The sequence below is a fragment of the Myotis daubentonii genome, chromosome 7 (assembly GCF_963259705.1).
Source record: "Myotis daubentonii chromosome 7, mMyoDau2.1, whole genome shotgun sequence".
Taxonomy (NCBI): Eukaryota; Metazoa; Chordata; class Mammalia; order Chiroptera; family Vespertilionidae; genus Myotis; species Myotis daubentonii.
Genome location: NC_081846.1, coordinates 32,145,136 through 32,163,345, shown reverse-complemented (window position 1 = coordinate 32,163,345; position 18,210 = coordinate 32,145,136). Strand labels below are relative to the sequence as shown.

Sequence of the window (18,210 nt, the reverse complement as noted above, 5' to 3'; positions counted from 1 at the left end):
CCTGGGGCCTTAATTAGCAAACTGGGACACAGGGGACCAAGAACACAGCAGTTTTCCAAAGACTCCTCTGGTCCTCAGTGGTCTTTATAGGCCTGAGATAAAGCAATTCTGTCCTGCTTCTGCTAAGGACTAGAGATGGGCATTCTGGTAACTTTTCTATTACTCTCAGAAGCAACTGACTCTCACTGGAGCTGCTTGGGCAAGACTCTCATTGTAGCGCCCGAGGATGTCACAAAACAGTGTATTTCTTTACTACTAACTGAAGCCCCACGTCACACAATGGTGCGAATGAACCTTGGCTCTATGAGCAGGCTGCAGACACCATGGTGGCCCCGGAAAGCACATTTATTTTATTTTTTACATTTCATAGGATTTCCATGGGTGGCAGCAGGGGTGGCAGTGGCAGGGAGAGCATGGGAGGCAATGGGGTGAACCTCTGTGGAGGGGTCATGAGGGGGAAGCAGGTAGTGTACCTTCCTGGCGTGAGCTGTGGAAGGTCCTCAACTCCCAGGATAGGGCTCAAGAGGGCTGAGAAAGCTGCTGTGGATAAAAATGCCTTACCAAGGGGAACACCGTTCTAACTAAGCAGACTAACTCAACCAAGAACTGTGAAAACAGATATGCAATTCACTTTATGAAATCATTTCTGAGCATTTTAGGGAGTTACATGGCATTGTGGTGTGGAGGGGGAATTGATTAATTAACAATGGGCTCTGCTTATAAGGATGTTAAAATCTAATAGGACAATAGATCTGTGAATGGCTCCCAAGTGCAGATGACAGGTGCTGTAGGGATGCAGAGGTGGGAAAATGGGTTTTGACAGGCAGAATGGGGCCCTCCTATCTGAGCACCTTTGTAGGCTGTCTACACTGCACCATCTCCAGACTACAGCAGGGGCCCCCAACCTTCACTCCCTCGAGGCTTGCGAGTTAGTGGTGTGGTTCTTATAGTCCTATTGGGAGTAACTCCCTCACCTGGGGTTTGGGTTTTGAGTCTCCCACTTCCTTCATGACCTGACACTAAAAATCTGTTCCTCTTTCCTTGTCTTCAATATCTCCTTTTCTGTTCGCCTTCCCATACAGCCTACAAACAAACTCCAATCTCTCTCATCTATTTATTAAAAAAAAAAAAAAAAGGGAAAAAAACCTCAAAACAATTCTTACTACAATGGTGATATGCATGCATTGCAGAAAACTTAAATACAGGTGGGAAAAGGAGAAGAAAAAGAATCTTCGATAAATCCACCATCAGGAGAAAATTATGACCTGTTTCTATTTTAGTACATATGTACTTGTATGAACAGAGCAAATATTCAATGACTATTCACTAAATGAATGAATGAAGAACTAACAACAGTTTCATGGAAGAAGTGGTATTTTAGCTGGATCTCAAAGAATAAGTAGGATTCATACTGGTAGAGATGAGGGAAGAACAGCCTAAGAAGAGAGAAAAGCATATGCAAAGTCTCAGAAGTGTTGAGGACAAATAAACCCTTCGGTGGCAAGAGTAGGGGTTTAGGGGACTGGAGAACGGTGGCAGATGGTCATGTAGTAGTGGAGGAGTTGGCGAGGGCTTTGCAGAGCATGTTCTGGAAACTGTCATGCTGTAGAAGGATGCTGAGCAATAGTGTAATAAGACCAGATTCAGCTTCAGAAAGTCATCTAACACCACTGGGGAGAGGACTTGAACAGTTTCTCTCAGCCATCCCAGAGGAGGATGGCAAGGACTTGAGTAGGACAGCGACTGTGGTGACAGAAAAGAGAGGAGTGACTAGAGATACTTTGCAAAGGTAGAGCTGTTAGCACTTGGAACTGCTGGGATGTGGCAGATGTGAAGCAGGCTAGAGGCTGAGAGTCTAAGTGGTTTGGAAGATGCTGATGCCGTTAACAGATCTAGAGAAGGTGGGGCTTGAACTCAGGCTGCAGCAGGAGATATTTTACTGAATGAAGAGAGGTGAAGGGATGAGGAAAGGCAGAGGGGAATTTTGACTCACTGAAGTGGGGATTTCAGCAGATCAAGCTGGCTGGTTTCCCTGATTTCCAAGAAGAACAGAAAGTCTCCTGGGGGAATAGTGGATCTTGAAGGAAAGGGGAGTGAAAGGCAAGTTGAAGGCTGGAGTCAAGAATAAAAATTTGAAACAGCTACACTGGCAATAAAAGGATCCTTAAGTAGCACATTGAAGGTCCAGCTGAAGAAGGACATTGTAGTTCCGCTACAGTGTCCAATATTCAAAATGGTGGGTGTTAGACAGGGACTGGAAAGATTTTCCTAGACTTCCAAGGAATGGACAGAGACTTGAAGGATGTTCTAAAGTGGCAGTTAGGAAAGTGTAACCTTGAGTGGAGTCAGGTCATGGAAGCTGGGGTGGGGAGCTGCTACATAGTGGAGAGCTCAGTTATGCAATAAAAACCAGCTGTTCCCAAAGCAGAGATGCTCTAGGAAGTGAGAAGAGACTCTAGTCCCAAGCAGAGTCTAATTCATGCATTTCTAGTTGCGAAGACAGGGAGAAAAGAAAAGGAAAAAAAAATCCCATTGTGAAGACTTTTTAGATTTTTTTCTGAATAAGCGACTAGAACAGTGGTTTTCAACCTTCTGGCCCTTTAAATACAGTTCCTCATGTTGTGACCCAACCATAAAATTATTTTTGTTGCTACTTCATAACTGTAATGTTGTTACTGTTATGAATCGTAATGTAAATATCTGATATGCAGGATGGTCTTAGGTGACCCCCGTGAAAGGGTCGTTCGACCGCCAAAGGGGTCGCAACCCACAGGTTGAGAACCGCTGGACTAGAGAGTTTTTTGTGTGTGTTTTTTAAGAGAGACAATACCTAATTTCTGACTTAGAAGGATCATCCTGACTGCTGAATAGAGAAAAGATGATTGGGGCAGAAGTGGAAGCTAGGAGAACAGTTAGGAAGCCAGTGTAGTCCAGGGCGGGGATGGCAGCTTGGACCCAGGTGACAATGCTGGTAGTGGTAAGGAAGGGAATAGATTCTAGAGGTAGTTAAGATGATAAAACTGAGGACATTCACTGGTGGATTGTAAGAGGTGAGAGAAAGATCAAAGTCAATAATGACGTGATTTTTGGCTACATAAACGGCTGAAATGGGGTTGTTACTGATTGAGGTTGAAATGGGCAACTTCTGGAGTACACCCTCACATTCTAACTTAGAAGGAGCAATGGCAGGGATATTGCTGGAAAGGCAAGCTGTGAAGAGCTACTATAATTGTGGGACACTTCCTTCAGTATTCCCAACTCTGACTTTGAGATATTACGATTTTAAGATCTAAGAACTTAGTTATCAAGTCAGATTCATTGCTTCTGACCTCCTTTAAAATGTAAGATAGGTGTTTTTACAAAAGTTACTTAAAATTAAGATGCCTCTGATGAGTAGGGAGGGCACTTAGGTATGGTCTCTGTTTTGTAGGACCTGAGTGCCAAGTGAGACAGGAGTGCCAGAGGTGTTCAGAATATAACAAGGGCACTGGACTAACATGGTCAAAGTGGATTTCATGGTACCCACGTTGGATCTTACAAAACACAAGGTCCAGTTGGGCTTGTTTTCCATATGACAATATATAGTCACAAATATCTAGATCAGAGAACAATGCCCTCACCACCAATATGTGAGAAAAATGCCAAAAATAGATCCTTCAGAATTTACTGATCTAAAAATCTGGGCACTGGATTAATGAAAGCATGTGTGACCAAGATTTTCTGCTGGATGTTTAAAAAAACTTGGTGGGTATTTAAATAAAAATATCCTTTCTATAGCTGACCATGCCTACTCCAGAAAATAAGACTTCCCCACAGGCTAAGGAAAACTACAAAACATTCTCCACTTCATCTCCGGGTGAGATTGGCCCCATGTAGCAGTGGTACGATGCTGTTGGCCCTGCTCGGGCTCCTAAGTTCCAGAGCTTAGAAACCATCACTACACACAAACCATCACTACACACAAACCCAGCATCAAGCTTTGGCCACCCTCCTCCTCATTCATTCAGGGTCCCTACTGGCCTGCTCTGGCTCCCTGACCCTCCCACTTGCCCCCCACCCTCACCCCATTTCATGCATCTCGACTATAAGACGGGTGGGGAATGCCCAGCCCTTGGGCTGTATAAGGCCCAAGAAATCATTTGGTCTGCCCTGCCAAGACATTAGGAGTTAACTAAATGTTTGACCAACTATAACTTTTAAAAATATATATTTTTATTGATTTCAGAGAGGAAGGGAGAGGGAGAGAGAGAGAAACATCAATGATGAGAGAGAATCACTGATTGACTAGCAGGCTAATTTTTTTAAAAAAATAATTATTTTCTTTTTTTTAATTTTCTTTGTTAAGGTATTACATATGTGTCCTTACTCCCCCACTACTCATGCCCTCACCCCCCTGGTGTCTGTGTTCATGGGTTATGCTTATATGCATGCATACAAGTCCTTTGGTTGATCTCTCTCCCTTACCCCATCCTCCCCTACCTTCCCTCTGAGGTTTGACGATTTTTATTGATTTCAAAGAGAAGGGAGAGGGAGAGAGAGATACAAACATTAATGATGAGAATCACTGATTGGCTGCTTCCTGCATGTCCCCTACCGGGGATTGAGCCCGCAACGTGGGCATGTGCCCTTGACCAGAATCGAAACTGGTACCCCTTAGTCCACAGGCCGACGCTCTATCCACTGAGCCAAACCAGCTAGGGCCAGGCTAATTTTTAAGTTGATAATTTTGTATAGCTCGAAAATGATGTTACAAATATCCAAATGGCCCTTGGCAGAAAAAAGGCTCCCCACCCCTGCTGTAAGAGCTACTCATCGGTCACTACACCCCTGTACTAACGAACCAGGTTAACTCCCTATGTACTATTTGGTCTGGTAGGGTGCTTGGATGACCACAGTACAATAAGTGTGGTTAGTGGTTCCACAACTATTCCCAGTCCAAATCCCTTCACTTCCTACTTGGCTTGTTTGACAGAGGCCCAGCATCCCCTCCTGGACCCTGTGCCTACTTCACACCTGCTCTATAGGCCCCTCATGCCAGAAGGCTTGGTTACCAGACACTACCTCCAACAGAAACCCTAAAGACCAATTGAGCCTTCAGAGTGCCTCTTTCTAGTGCTTCTTTTATGACCCTCATATTTTAGAAGCTCATTAGATCAGGCAGCTTTTTATTCCTTGGGTCTGACCCTGGCAGGCATAATTCAGATTCATCGTTCTTTTCTGTTGATTCAAGTTACTTTTCTTCTATAGGCTTTTATTTTCTACTTAGTTAAATTTTTGCAAAAACAAGCACTTATTAAAATATAAAAGTAATAGGTGTTTTCAAAAAACATTAGAAAACACAAAAAAAGTAGAAAAAATTACTCATAGTCTTACTACCCAAATACAACCACTATTGGCATTCTATTTTATTTCCTTCTGGTCTTTTTCCATTCATTTTTTTCCCCATGCATGTTCCCACCCCCACCAAAATATGATTACTGGCATCCTGTCTTCACAATTCCTTCTTTGTATTTCATATCAGGTTTGCTTCTTGACTCTCACAAAGGAATCTATTATCAGATATATAGGAGCTGTAAAACCAAATGTAATGTGTGTAGCTTGTTTTGATTCCAGTCCGGACAAATCATTTGGAGGCAATCCAGGAAATGTAATTATGGACTGGATTCTGGACATGACACCAAGGCACTAGCATATTGTTAGGTATGCTAACAGCATTGTGCTTATATAAGAAAGTGTCGACGTTTTTTAGAATCACATATCAAAATATGTTATGAGAGTAATGACATGATGCCTGTGTTTGTTTTAAAGTACTTTAGCAAAGAAAAAAATGTTGATATAGTCGAATCTGGGAGCAGGGATGGTGGGGTTATTGTATGCTTGAAATTTTACAAAATAAAAATGAGAAGATTGAAGTATCCATAGTTCACACAGTCAAATAGTTTTAAAGGCTTGTTATGAAGATAGTAGCCCTCTGTCCCTCTCTCTCTTCTGCCCCGCCCACAGGGTAATCACTTTCACCTTATTCAGCAGATCAGATTATTTTGGCATTACTTTCATTATTTTTGTATAGCCTGCTTGATTTCTGCTTCTTGATTTTTCAGTTTTAGACATTATTCACAAACTTTTCACTATAGAAGAAGAGAATTTATTTTTCTTTCCACATACACTCTTCCCTTAATCAAACCCACATAATCGTTCCAGGCCCTCATCCTCCCAATAAAGTTACATAATAAACTATCAGCATTAACTATTATGATTATGTAGATACAAAGTGTTACTTTTTTTTCCTACACAACTTCTATTTTCACTGAATTTAATAACTGTCTTGTTTTAATTTGCTGGTTTTTCTGTATACTATGTACATTGATCCACTCCAAATTACCAACTGTATAGAACAGTGGTTCTCATGGTCTGGGGACTCCTGGTGGTCTCTGAGACCCTTTCAGGGACCCATAAGGTCAAAACTATTTTCATAATAGTACTAAGGCATTATTTGCCCCTTTCCGTGTGTTGACATTTACACCAATGGTACAAAAGCACTGGTAAGGAAAACTGCTGTTGCCCTGGCATGAATCCGTCCATTGCAACAAAGGGTACCAGTGGTCAAAAAACTCATCACACTTCTCACTCTCAGGGAAAAACAGCTAGTTCACTTAAGAATGTTTTTGATTAAGCAGTAGAAGTTATTAACTATATTATGTCTCAACCCTTTAGTGCTTGTTTTATCACTTATTCTGCATGCCAAAGTATGATGATTATCTTGAGGAAAAGCATTTATATAACTTCGAGTTGTGAGCTAAACTGATTGCTTTTTTTATGGAATATCACTTTTACTTGAAGGAACAACTGATACACAAACTATGATTATTTGGCACTTCAAGGAAAACAACTGGCATTATTTATTGCCAATGATAAAATTTGAACTTTTACAAAAATTTGAATTTTGGAAACCTTGTATCTGACACATAATACACACATTTCCTAAAAGACTTGTCTAAGATCAGTAGTAATATTAACAAATGTGATTTCTTGATATCATATAATGAAATGTGTCCACATTTAGAAGATCAGTATAACAAACCAATATTTTCTAAATGATCTAAATTTCTAAATACATGATAAAAAATCATGTATAAAAGATCCATTCAGAGTGTAAGACAGACCAATAGATTATACTATAACCCAGTAAAAAAAAACCAATTGATATTATATTAGTCTGCTAGAGCTATCATAACAACATACCACAGACTGGGTGGCTTAAGCACAGATATTTCTCTCATTTCTAAAGGCTAGAAGTCCAAGATAAAGTGCTAGTGATTCAGCTTCTGGTGAGAACTCTCTTCCTAGCTTTCAGAAGGTCATCTTCTCACTATGTTCTCACATGGCAGGGAGAGAGAGTAAGCCCTCTGGTTTCTTCTTATAAGGGTACTAATCCTATCATTTTTATCAGGGCTCCACCCTCATGACCTAATTTAACTTTAATTATCTCCTTAAAAGCCCTACCTCCAAATACAGTCACATCCACAGTTAGGGTTTCAACGTATGAATTTGGGGAGGAGGGAGGCACAATTCAGTCTATAGCAGATATGGTTTCAGATTCTAGATTGCATTTGACATTTAAGAGATTACTGTCAAATTCTTGTGTAGTATAAACAAATATCCACAATTATTTGAATAAAGCTATTAAGACACTCCTTTCTTTTTTAACTACATATCTGTCTGAAGCCAGATTTTCTTCACATACTTCAACTAAAAGAACTTATTAGATTGAATACAGAAGTACATGTGAGAACCCAGTACAATGTCATCTAAGACAGACATGAAATTTCCAAAAATGTAAAAAAAACACTTTTCTCCTAATTTTGTTTTAGAAAATAGTTATTTTCACAAAATGTTATTTATATCAACATATAATGAATTGAATTTATTTTAGTTAAAAATAAGTGAATGTCTAAAATTTAATCAGTTTTTATTTCTTATAAGTACCCCGCGCTAACCGATTGCGCAACTGGAGCTCCCAGTTTTTATTTCTAATAGGGTAAGCTACATAAAAGATCTTTGAGGTCTTCAATCATTTTTTAGTGCAACAGGTCCTGAGATAATAACTGCCTGATATAAAAGCTTGATAACTGCCAGACTAAATCATTTGTCAAGAAATTCAGATACACAAATATTTTAACTATTTCATTTTCTCAAAGATATCTCTCCTAGAGCCTTCTACACCATGTAGAGCTATATCTTAGTAACTTTCTTCACCATCACCTTGGTCAGGTGTCAACAAGTTATGGCGTGTGGGCCAAATCCAGCCTGCCACCTGTTTTTTTTTTGTTGTTGTTGTTTTTTTATTAGTTAAGGTATTACAAATGTGTCCTCATCCCCCCCATTAACCCCCAACCGCCCCCCCCCCCCGGCCCCGCACACTCATGCTCCCATCCCCCTGTTGTCCATATCCATTGGTTTTGCCACCTGTTTTTTAAATAAAGTTTTACTGGAACACAGCCATGCTCACTCATTTATGTATTGGTTTTTGTTGTTGTTTTTTACTGCTACAAGGGCAAAGTTGAGTAGTTGCGACAGACACCAAATGGCCTTAAAGCTAACAATATTTATTGTTTGGTCCTCTATGGGAAAAGTTTGTCGACTTGTGATCTAGGTGATTTTTTCACTTCTTTCCTGTGTTGGTTTATTTGTTTCTTAAATCCCATGTCTTCCTCCTTCCTGATTTACTCCTTCATTTTGGTGAAGCACATCTTCTGGTAGCTTCTTGAGAAAGTGTGTATAAGAGGTACTTTTTTTTGAGACCTTGCGTATCTGAAAATGTCCTTTTCTACTCTCACATTTTATTGATAGCTTAGCTGGGAACAAAATTTTAGCATAGAAATCACAATCTTTCAGAAATTAGAAAGCTTTGCTTCACTGTCATCTAGTTTCTAAGGTTATAATAAAAAAGCCTTAAGTTAGTCTGAGTTCTGATCTACTCTGTGTGACTTTTTTTTCTTTTAACTCTTAGAAGCCTTAAAGGACCTTTCTGTGTTCTCAGTGTTCTGAGATTGTAGGACAATGTGGCTTGGTGATGATGCGTCTCCACCACTGTGCTGGACAGTGGGCTCTTTCAGTCTAAATAGTCAACCCTCTAGTCGGGGCACTTCCTTGAATTATTTCTTTCCCTTCTGTTTTTTTGTTTGTTTGTTTTGTTCTCTATTTCTGGAACGTTTATTGAACAGATATTGGACATCTTGGCTGGTCCTATAATTTTCTTACCTTTTCTCTCTCTTTCTGGGACAATTCCTCAATTTTATCTTTTAACCATAAGTTTGAATCTTTATATCTTCTAATATGTTTCTAATTTCCAAGAGCTTTCCCTCCATCCCCCAAATGTTTATTTTTAAAAGTATTTAGATCTTGTGATATAAATGTTTTCTTTTAAACAATTATTTTAGGATATAAACAATAGTTTTGTTTCCCTGTATAGTCTGTTTTGTTTAAGTTGCTATTTTTCTGTTTGCTTGCTTTGGTTTTTCTGTATCATGTTAGAGGCTTTTCTCTTGGTTGTCTCTTCATACATGAAAGCGAAATACTACAAGGCTGATTTTTTGTGAAATCCTAAAATGTTCTGCTTGTGTGAGTGGAGCTGATTGTCTACAAGCTTTACTACAGAGCAGCGGTTCTCAATCTGTGGGTCGCGACCCCTTTGGTGGTCGAATGACCCTTTCACAGGGGTCACCTAAGACCATCCTGCATATCAGATATTTACATTATGATTCATAACAGTAGCAACATTACAGTTATGAAGTAGCAATGAAAATAATTTTATGGTTGGGTCACAACATGAGGAAATGTATTTAAAGGGCCAGAAGGTTGAGAACCACTGCTATAGAGAGATACAGCTGAGCTGTTGGTTCAGCAATCCTGAGGTTATTATCTTTAAATCTGTTTCACTACTCAGATTCCTCAGAGAAAAAATTTTCCCACCTCCTGACTCAGGGTATAGACTGAGCTACCAGAATTCTGGGGGTGACTGGGGAAAGAAAGCTGGGACTCTTAACATTCAGTGTGCCAAAGTTCACTCAATCTCTGCTAAGGGACCATGCCATCAAATGTCCCCTAGTTCAAACAACCTTTACTTTATCCTGCCCAGGGAGTAAATTTCTGGTCTTCTTCGAAATTATGGGAGGGGCAATCTTTTAAATAAACTTTCAATCAATAGAGCTAGTGTTCTCTTCACACACCTCTTTCCCACGTTAGAGATTTACCTGGTGCTATCAGTTTTTGAATTTCTTTAGGGTTCTGCTGTGTAAATTGGGTTTTCTTGGCTTTCTCTATTGCTGGCACAGGATTCAGCTTTCTCAGGACTGCTAAGTCAGTTACCACTCATCCATCTGCTTCCCAGCTTCCAAAATTTTGTTGCCGTTGTCTCCTCTCCCATTCTCTTTGTCCTTGTGGGTTTATGTCTTAAAAAAAAAATCTCTTCACTGTTGTTTTAAGTGAGGTTTTGGGAGGGAATGAAAGCAAATGTGGGTACTTGATCCTCCATCTTTATTTGGAACCTCTTTATAATTAAATATCTTTTTTTCTTTCATTTAATTTTACAGCATACACATTTCCCATGTTCTTACATGGTCTTTGTAACAACTTTAGTAATTGCATAACATTCCACTGAGTTGGAACCATGGCTTACTTAATCATTACTCCATTTTTGAGAGTTTACTGTTGTTTCTGTTTGGGGGAGGGAACTAGTTTTTCCTAGAGTCACCTTTCATTTATTTGTCTCATTTATTCCCTCTATTTAGGGAATGCTTGCTGACATTCTTCACTTCTCTGTTCTCAGTCTGTGGTTTCATCACCTTTGCCTTGCTTATGGAACTACCTTGTGCAAATCTAATTCATCTTTAAATTGCTAGGCATCCCACACAATGATGCAGCACTAATCTTTCTAAAAGTCACCTTTCTCATGACACTTCAGAGGAACCCTACACCTACAATTCACTAGTGACTGACACTTGTGGCTCCCCATAGTTTGATTCCAAAGTCACCACCTTTCCCCTGAATCTCATCCTTCAAACAAGACCTGCTGCTCCTCCTGCCACTGCCAATCCACATTCACCTTCACTTACACCCTATCTACTGCACTAAGCTTCCCCAAGTGACTTTGCTTACACAATTGCTTCCTTCACCTAATAGATAAGAAACAAGTACTTGTTTCTGAAAGCTTAGGGTCTGTCTTGCCTTTTAAATGGATAGCAGAGGCTAATAACAAAAACACAAGGGCAGGAAATTAAAAATGGTGGTGGAGTAAATGGATGCTGCACAGACATGCTCATAGATCCAAACTGGAATTACAACTAAAATACAGAAAAACTTACTGAATAATCAATGGAGACACGCTGGAGAACCCTGATAACTGAGAACGAAAAGTGGAGACCGCAGAGAGGCTGGTAGGAGGGGCAGAAAGGGCTGACCAAGCCCCCATAGACAGCAGCTGAAGTTCTGGAGAGAAATCTCAGCTGTGGGCGTTGCCACTGAGAACTCTGGGGTCTAATTCCCGAGGTGGGCCCCACGGCAGAAAACACCAGAACTGAGAAGGGTATCCACATAAGATCTGGCTGTGAAAAACAGTTGGGTAGCTGTCTGCCAGAGAGAGATGGCTGAAAATTCAGGCACCCTCTTAAAGGGCCAATGCATAAAAGTCCCTGTGGAGCCACCCATCTTGTGCTCCAACAGAGGAACAGCAGAGTGGATGGAGCTGGGTGAGCAGACACCAGGATCAAAGGCTCTGGATCAGAAGGCAGACACCCCAGTTTCTTGTGCTGAGCCATTCCCTCACACAGCGGAGGAAATCTTTCTCAAGCAGGTGATCACATACAGCGTTACCTGGGGGGAAGACAGCTGACCCACTCTATTGGAAAGAACCTTGCCCCTTACAAGACTGAGAATAACAATTAGCCTTCAGGCAGAAACAATTACCCCATCCTGCTGAAAAAAAACTTGCCACACCTGTGGATGATTGCCTGAGGGCACATCAAGAGGAATCCTATCAGTCTGCAGCCAGAGGCAGTCTCTGGAGACTTTGAGTCTTTGCCTGATCTAATTAGTCAGAAACAATATTCGACACTGTCCTGCACTAGAGATTGAGAGGTGTAGCAGATCTACCTAATACACAGTCACAAACCCAAACAGGTACCAAAATGAGGAAACAAAGAGACAACCCACAAATGAAAGAACAAGAGAATTCTCCAGAAGAAGAGATAAAAATGAAATGGAGATAAGAAATTTATCTGAAACAGACTTCAGAATAATGATGGTAAAGATACTCAACAGCATGAGAAAAGATATAGCAACTATGAAAAAAGAACAGTTACCAAAAAAGAATGAGATAGCACAAATAAAGAACACATTGGAAGGAATACACAGCAGATTAGGGGAAGCTGAAGACTGAATCAGTGAATTAGAAGTCAGGGTTGAAAAAATCACTCAGAGTACCAAAAAGAATAAACAATTAAAAAACAGGACAGCTTAAGGGAGCTGTGGTACAATGTGAAATGTAACAATATTAGAATAGCGGGTGTGCCAGAAGAGGCAGAAAGAGAGAAAGGGATAGAGAATGTGTTTGAAGAAATAATGGCAGAAAACTTCCCTAACCTGGTAAAGGAAAAAGTCACACAAATACAGGAGGCACAGAGGACCCCAAGCAAGAAGAACCCCAACAGGCCCACACCCAGACACATCATAATTAAAATGCCAAAAATCATGCTCTCTTTGGCAGCACATATACTAAAATTGGAACGATACAGAGAAGATTAGCAAGGCCCCTGCGCAAGGATGACACACAAATTCGTGAAGCGTTCCATATTTAAAAAAAAAAAAATAATAATAAATAAATAAAATGCCAAAAATTAAAGACAAAGAGAGGATCTTAAAGGCAGCAAGAGAAAAGAAAACTGTTACCTACAAAGGAGTTCCCATAAAGCTGATACCTGATTTCTCATCAGAAACTCTACAGGCCAGAAGGGAATGACATGAACTACTCAAGGTAATGGAAAGCAAGGATCTGAAACCAAGATTATTATATCCAGCAAGGCTATTATTCAAAATAGATGGTCAAATAAAGAGCTTCCTGGACAAAAAAAAAGGGGGGGGGGGGTAGAGGGGGGGGCTAAAGGAGTTCATCACCACTAAGCCAGCATTACAAGAAATGTTAAAGGGACTGCTGTAATGAGAAGAAGAAATAGAGAGAGAAAACTAGACATACAGAATTAAAATGGCAATAAACAAATACCTACCAATAATAACCTTAAGTGTAAATGGATTAAATGTTCCAATCAAAAGATATAGGGTAGGTGAATGGACACAAAAACATGATGCAATATATATATATATATATATATATATATATATACTGTCTACAAGAGACCCACCTCAGAACAAAAGACACACACAGGATGAGAGTGAAGGAATGGAAAAAAAAATTTCCATGCAAATGGAAAAGAAAAAATAGCTGAAGTAGCAATACTCATATCCAACAGACTTCAAAATGAAGGCCATTAGAGAACCAAGATGGGGGCATAGGTAAATGCCTATACTTGCTGCCTTCCACAACCACATCAAAATTACAACCAAAATGCAGAACAACTATCATCCAGAACCACAGGAAAGCTGGCTGACTGGAAGTACTACAACTAGAGAGGTAAAGAAGAAAGCACATTGAGACTGGTAGGAGGTGCGGAGGCCCAGAACGGGCTGGTCCGGCACCCAGGTGTGCCGCTTCTTTAATCAGGAGGGAGACTGCCTCTGCAGAGGCTGCCTGGAGGAGCAAGGGATCCCAGTCCCATACCAGACCCCCAACCCAGGGTCGCAGAGCTGGGGAAAGAAGTCCCTATGGGCTGTAGGGACTATGGGCTGCAAAAACCAGTGCGGATTGGGGCTGAGTGACACACAGGCCATTGGAGACCCAGATGCTCCTCTTAAAAGGCCAGCACTATGAACTGAATTTACAGGCTCCTACTTCCTCTGAGCTCCAGTGCCAGGCGAGGCTCTGGGGGACCCAGATACATATGGGGAGAAACTGTACTGTCTGGCATCAGGGCAGGAACTTGGGGGTGGCTTTCTTCCGGATGGAGGTGCTCCCAGCAGTCACTGTTCCCGTACTGGGACCTCCCTGGTGCAGGACTGACTGGTAGCCATATCTGTTTGCTCCTCCCTGGTGATTACCCAAGACCCTGCCTCATCCAATTTACAACCCCACCCAAGCTGTGCACAGTGGCTTTTGCATATGAATGGTCTTTCCTTTCTCAGGCTAAAAACCAGTCAAACAAGCTGCAGCTGGGTCGGGGAGCCTCAAACCTATCAATAAAAGGCCCAAGACCCGGCACCAGCACCAGCCTGCCTTGCTTCACAGCTGGGCCTCCTCTGGGCACTGCCAAACCCAATACAAAGAGGAGGAATCTGCAGATCTCTCTGTAGCTCCTGCTGGATGGCCCCAGGCAATGGCTGACTTTGCACCTCCCTGGAGACCCAAGAGCCAGTGTACCCAATGGTCAGTGTGAGACCATACCAGATTACAACTAATCACATCCATAAGCGACACACTCAAGGGGCAGACTCAGTGAGCACCAAAGCACCACTGAAGCAAGTCCTGCTCCATAAGGGTGTCTCCTGCACAGCAGCTCTCCCACTGTAGTTGCAGCTGGTCTCCACAACCAATTGGCCTGGAGGTCAATTCCTCCCAGAGATACCAACAGCAATCAAGCTCAACTACAACAAATCTGTGCACACAGCCCACAAAGGGGTGTACCAAGAGTGTCCATCTCAGGTGAGTGGGGAGGCTGAGCCATTGGGCCCTATAGGACACTTACTACACAAGGCCACTCTATCAACTCTAGGAGACTTAGCAGCTACCCAATACATAAAAACAAACACAGGGAAGCAGCAAAAATGGAGACAAAGAAATAAGTCACAAATGAAAGAAATGGAAGAAAGCAAACTACTGGATATACAGTTCAAAACCATGGTTATAAGGTTACTCAAGAATCTTCTAGAAACCTCTGAGGAACTTAGTGAGAATGCCAAGAAAAAAAAAATGGAAAAGGTCCAGTCAGAAATTAAGCATACACTGACTGAAATAAAGAATAATATACAGAGATTCAACAGTAGATTAGAGGATCCCAAGAATCAAATCAATGATTTGAAATACAAGGAAGCAAAAAACATCCAAGCAGAAGACAAAAAGAAAACAGAATCCAAAAATATGAAGATAGTGTAAGTAGCCTCTGGGACAACTTCAAGTGCACCGGCATCTGAATTATGGGGGTGCCAGAAGAAGAGAGAGAACAAGATAATGAAAATCTATTTGAAGAAATAATGACAGAAAACTTCCCCCACATGATAAAAGAAATAAACTTACAAGTCCAGGAAGTACAGCAAACCCCAAACAAGAAGAATCCAAAGAGGACCACACCAAGACACATCATAATTAAAATGCCAAGAGCAAAAGACAAAGAGAAAATCCTAAAAGCAGCAAGAGAAAAGCAGTTAGTTACCTACAAGGGAGTGCCCATATGACTGTCAGCTGATTTCTCAACAGAAACTATGCAGGCCTAAAGGGAGTGGCAAGAAATGTTCAAAGTGATGAATAGCAAGAACCTACAACCAAAAATACTCTACCCAGCAAAGCTATCATTTAGAAATGAAGGTCAGATAAAGAGCTTCACAGACAAAAAAAGCTAAAGGAGTTCATAACCACTAAACCAGTATTATATGCAATGCTGAAGGGTATTCTTTAAGAAGCAGAGGAAGAAGAAAAAGGTAAAGATAAAAAATATGAACAACAAAGTGACAACCAATAAATATCTATCAACAAGTGAATCTAAAAATCAAATGAATAGAAAATCTGATGAACAGAATAAACTGGTGAATGGAATAGAATCAGTGGCACGGAAATGGAACAGACTGATGATTCCATAGGGAAGGGGGTGTGGGGGTGGGAAGATATTACACAAAGATCTTATATGCATGTATGCATTACCTATGGACACAGACAATAGGGTGGCGAGGGCCTGGGGTGTGGAGGAACTGGGTGGAGGGGTGCTATGGGAGGGAAAAAGAGGGACATCTGTAATAATCTCAACAATAAAGATTAATTTAAAAAAATGAAGGCCATCACAAGAGACAACAAAGGTTATTACATAATAATAAAAGGATCAATCCAACAAGAGGGTATAATCCTGGTAAACATATATGCACCCAATATAGGAGCACCTAAATATATAAAAACACTGCTAGAGGATTTTAAAGGAGAGAGTGACAACAGTACAATCATAGTAGGGGACTTTAACAACCCACTGACTTCACTGGATAGATCTTCCAGACCAAAAATTAACAAGGGAACAGTGACTCTAAAGGACACATTGGATCAGATGGATTTAATTGACATTTATAGAACATTTCACCCCAATGCAGCAGAATATGCATACTTCTCAAGTGCACATGGATCACTCACAAAGAAAGATCACATGTTAGGACACAAAACAAGTCTCTATAAGTTCAAGAAGACTGAAATCATATCAAGCATCTTCTCAGATCACAGTGGAATGAAATTAGAAATCAACTACAGTAAAATTGCCCCCAAACATTCAAACACATGGAGGCTAAATAGCATGTTATTAAACAATGAATGTGTTACCAATGAGATCAAGAAAGAAAGAAAAAACTTCCTGGAAGCAAATTAAAATAAACACACAAAAACCCAAAATCTCTGGGACACAGCAAAAGCACTCCTAAGAGGGAAGTTCACAGCACTACAGGTCTACCTCAAAAATCAATAATAAACTATTTAATCCTACAACTTAAAGAACTACAAAGAGAACAACAAGAAAAGCCCAGAGTCAGTAGAAGGAAGGAAATAATAAAGATTAGAGCAGAAATAAATGACATAGAGACTAAAAAAACAATACAAAAATTCAATGAAATCAAGAGCTAGTTCTTTGAAAGGATAAACAAGATTGATGAACCATTAGCCAGACTCATAAAGAAACAGAGAGGACCCAAACAAATAAAAATCAGAAACAAAAGCGGAGATGTAACCACTGACACCACAGAAATACAAACAATTGTAAGAAAATACTATGAACTATATGCCAACTAGCTGGACAATGAGGATGAAATGGACAAATTCTTAGAAAAATATAATCTCCCAAAACTGAATCAGGAAGGAGAAAACCTGAATAGGCCAATAACAACTGATGAAATAGAGGCAGTAGTAAAAAACAAACAAACAAACAAACAAACAAAAAAAACGCCCAGTAAACAAAAGCCTGGGTACAGACAGCTTCACAGGGGAGTTTTACCAAACATTCAAAGAAGAACTAACACCTATACTCCTCAAACTATTCCAAAAAATCCAAGAGGAAGAAACACTTCCACACTCTTTTTATGAGGCCATAATTATCCTAATTCCAAACCAGATAAGGACACTACAAAGAAAGAGAATTACAAGCCAATATTCCTGATGAACACGGATGCTAAAATCCTCAACAAAATATTAGCAAATCAGATCCAGCAATATATTAAAAAGATCATACACCATGACCAAGTGGGATTTATTCCAGGGATGCAAGGTTGGTACAATATTCACAAATCAATAAACATGATACATCACATGAACAAATTGAAAGACAAAAATCACATGATTTTATCAATAGATGCAGAAAAAGCATTTGACAAAATCCAACACCCATTTAAATATATCCTATCTAATAAAAGAGAAACATGCAAATTGACCATAACCCCGACACCCTTCCCATTGGCTAATCAGCAGGATATATGCAAATTAACTGCCAACCAAGATGGCGGCCGGCAGCCAGGCAGCTGAAGTGAATAGGAGGCTTGCTTGCTCCAGTGAAGGAGGAAGCCAAAGTTCCCCGCCTGCCGCTGCCGGCCTCTGAGCTGCAACTCTAAGAAACAATGTTGCAAATATAGAAGCTAAACATTCCCCAGAAACCTGCTTTCAGCCAGCCAGGCTTCAGCCAGCAGGATCGCAACAGTGTTACAATTATAGAACCCAAACAAACCTAGATCCCTGCTTTCAGCAGCTGAGGTCTCAGAGCTGGAGCCAAGCCTCAGAGCTAAAGCCAGCTCTCAGCTCCAGTGACAGCCATAGCAGGTAAATAAATCACAGAATAAAAAAGAAAAAAGAAAAAAAGGAGAGGTTGGGAG

At 40.5% G+C, this 18,210-nt stretch overlaps 1 protein-coding gene and 1 non-coding gene across 10 annotated transcripts in view; one reads left to right on the top strand and one right to left on the bottom strand.

Annotated features, from left to right (window-relative positions):
• The window catches only part of DIS3L2 (DIS3 like 3'-5' exoribonuclease 2), a 342,664-nt gene that overhangs the window by 70,798 nt on the left and 253,656 nt on the right, over window positions 1-18,210 (bottom strand). The window lies entirely within an intron of this gene.
• Window positions 12,748-12,854, top strand: LOC132238905 (U6 spliceosomal RNA). Its single transcript, XR_009453881.1, has one exon. It is a non-coding gene; the product is annotated as a U6 spliceosomal RNA (small nuclear RNA).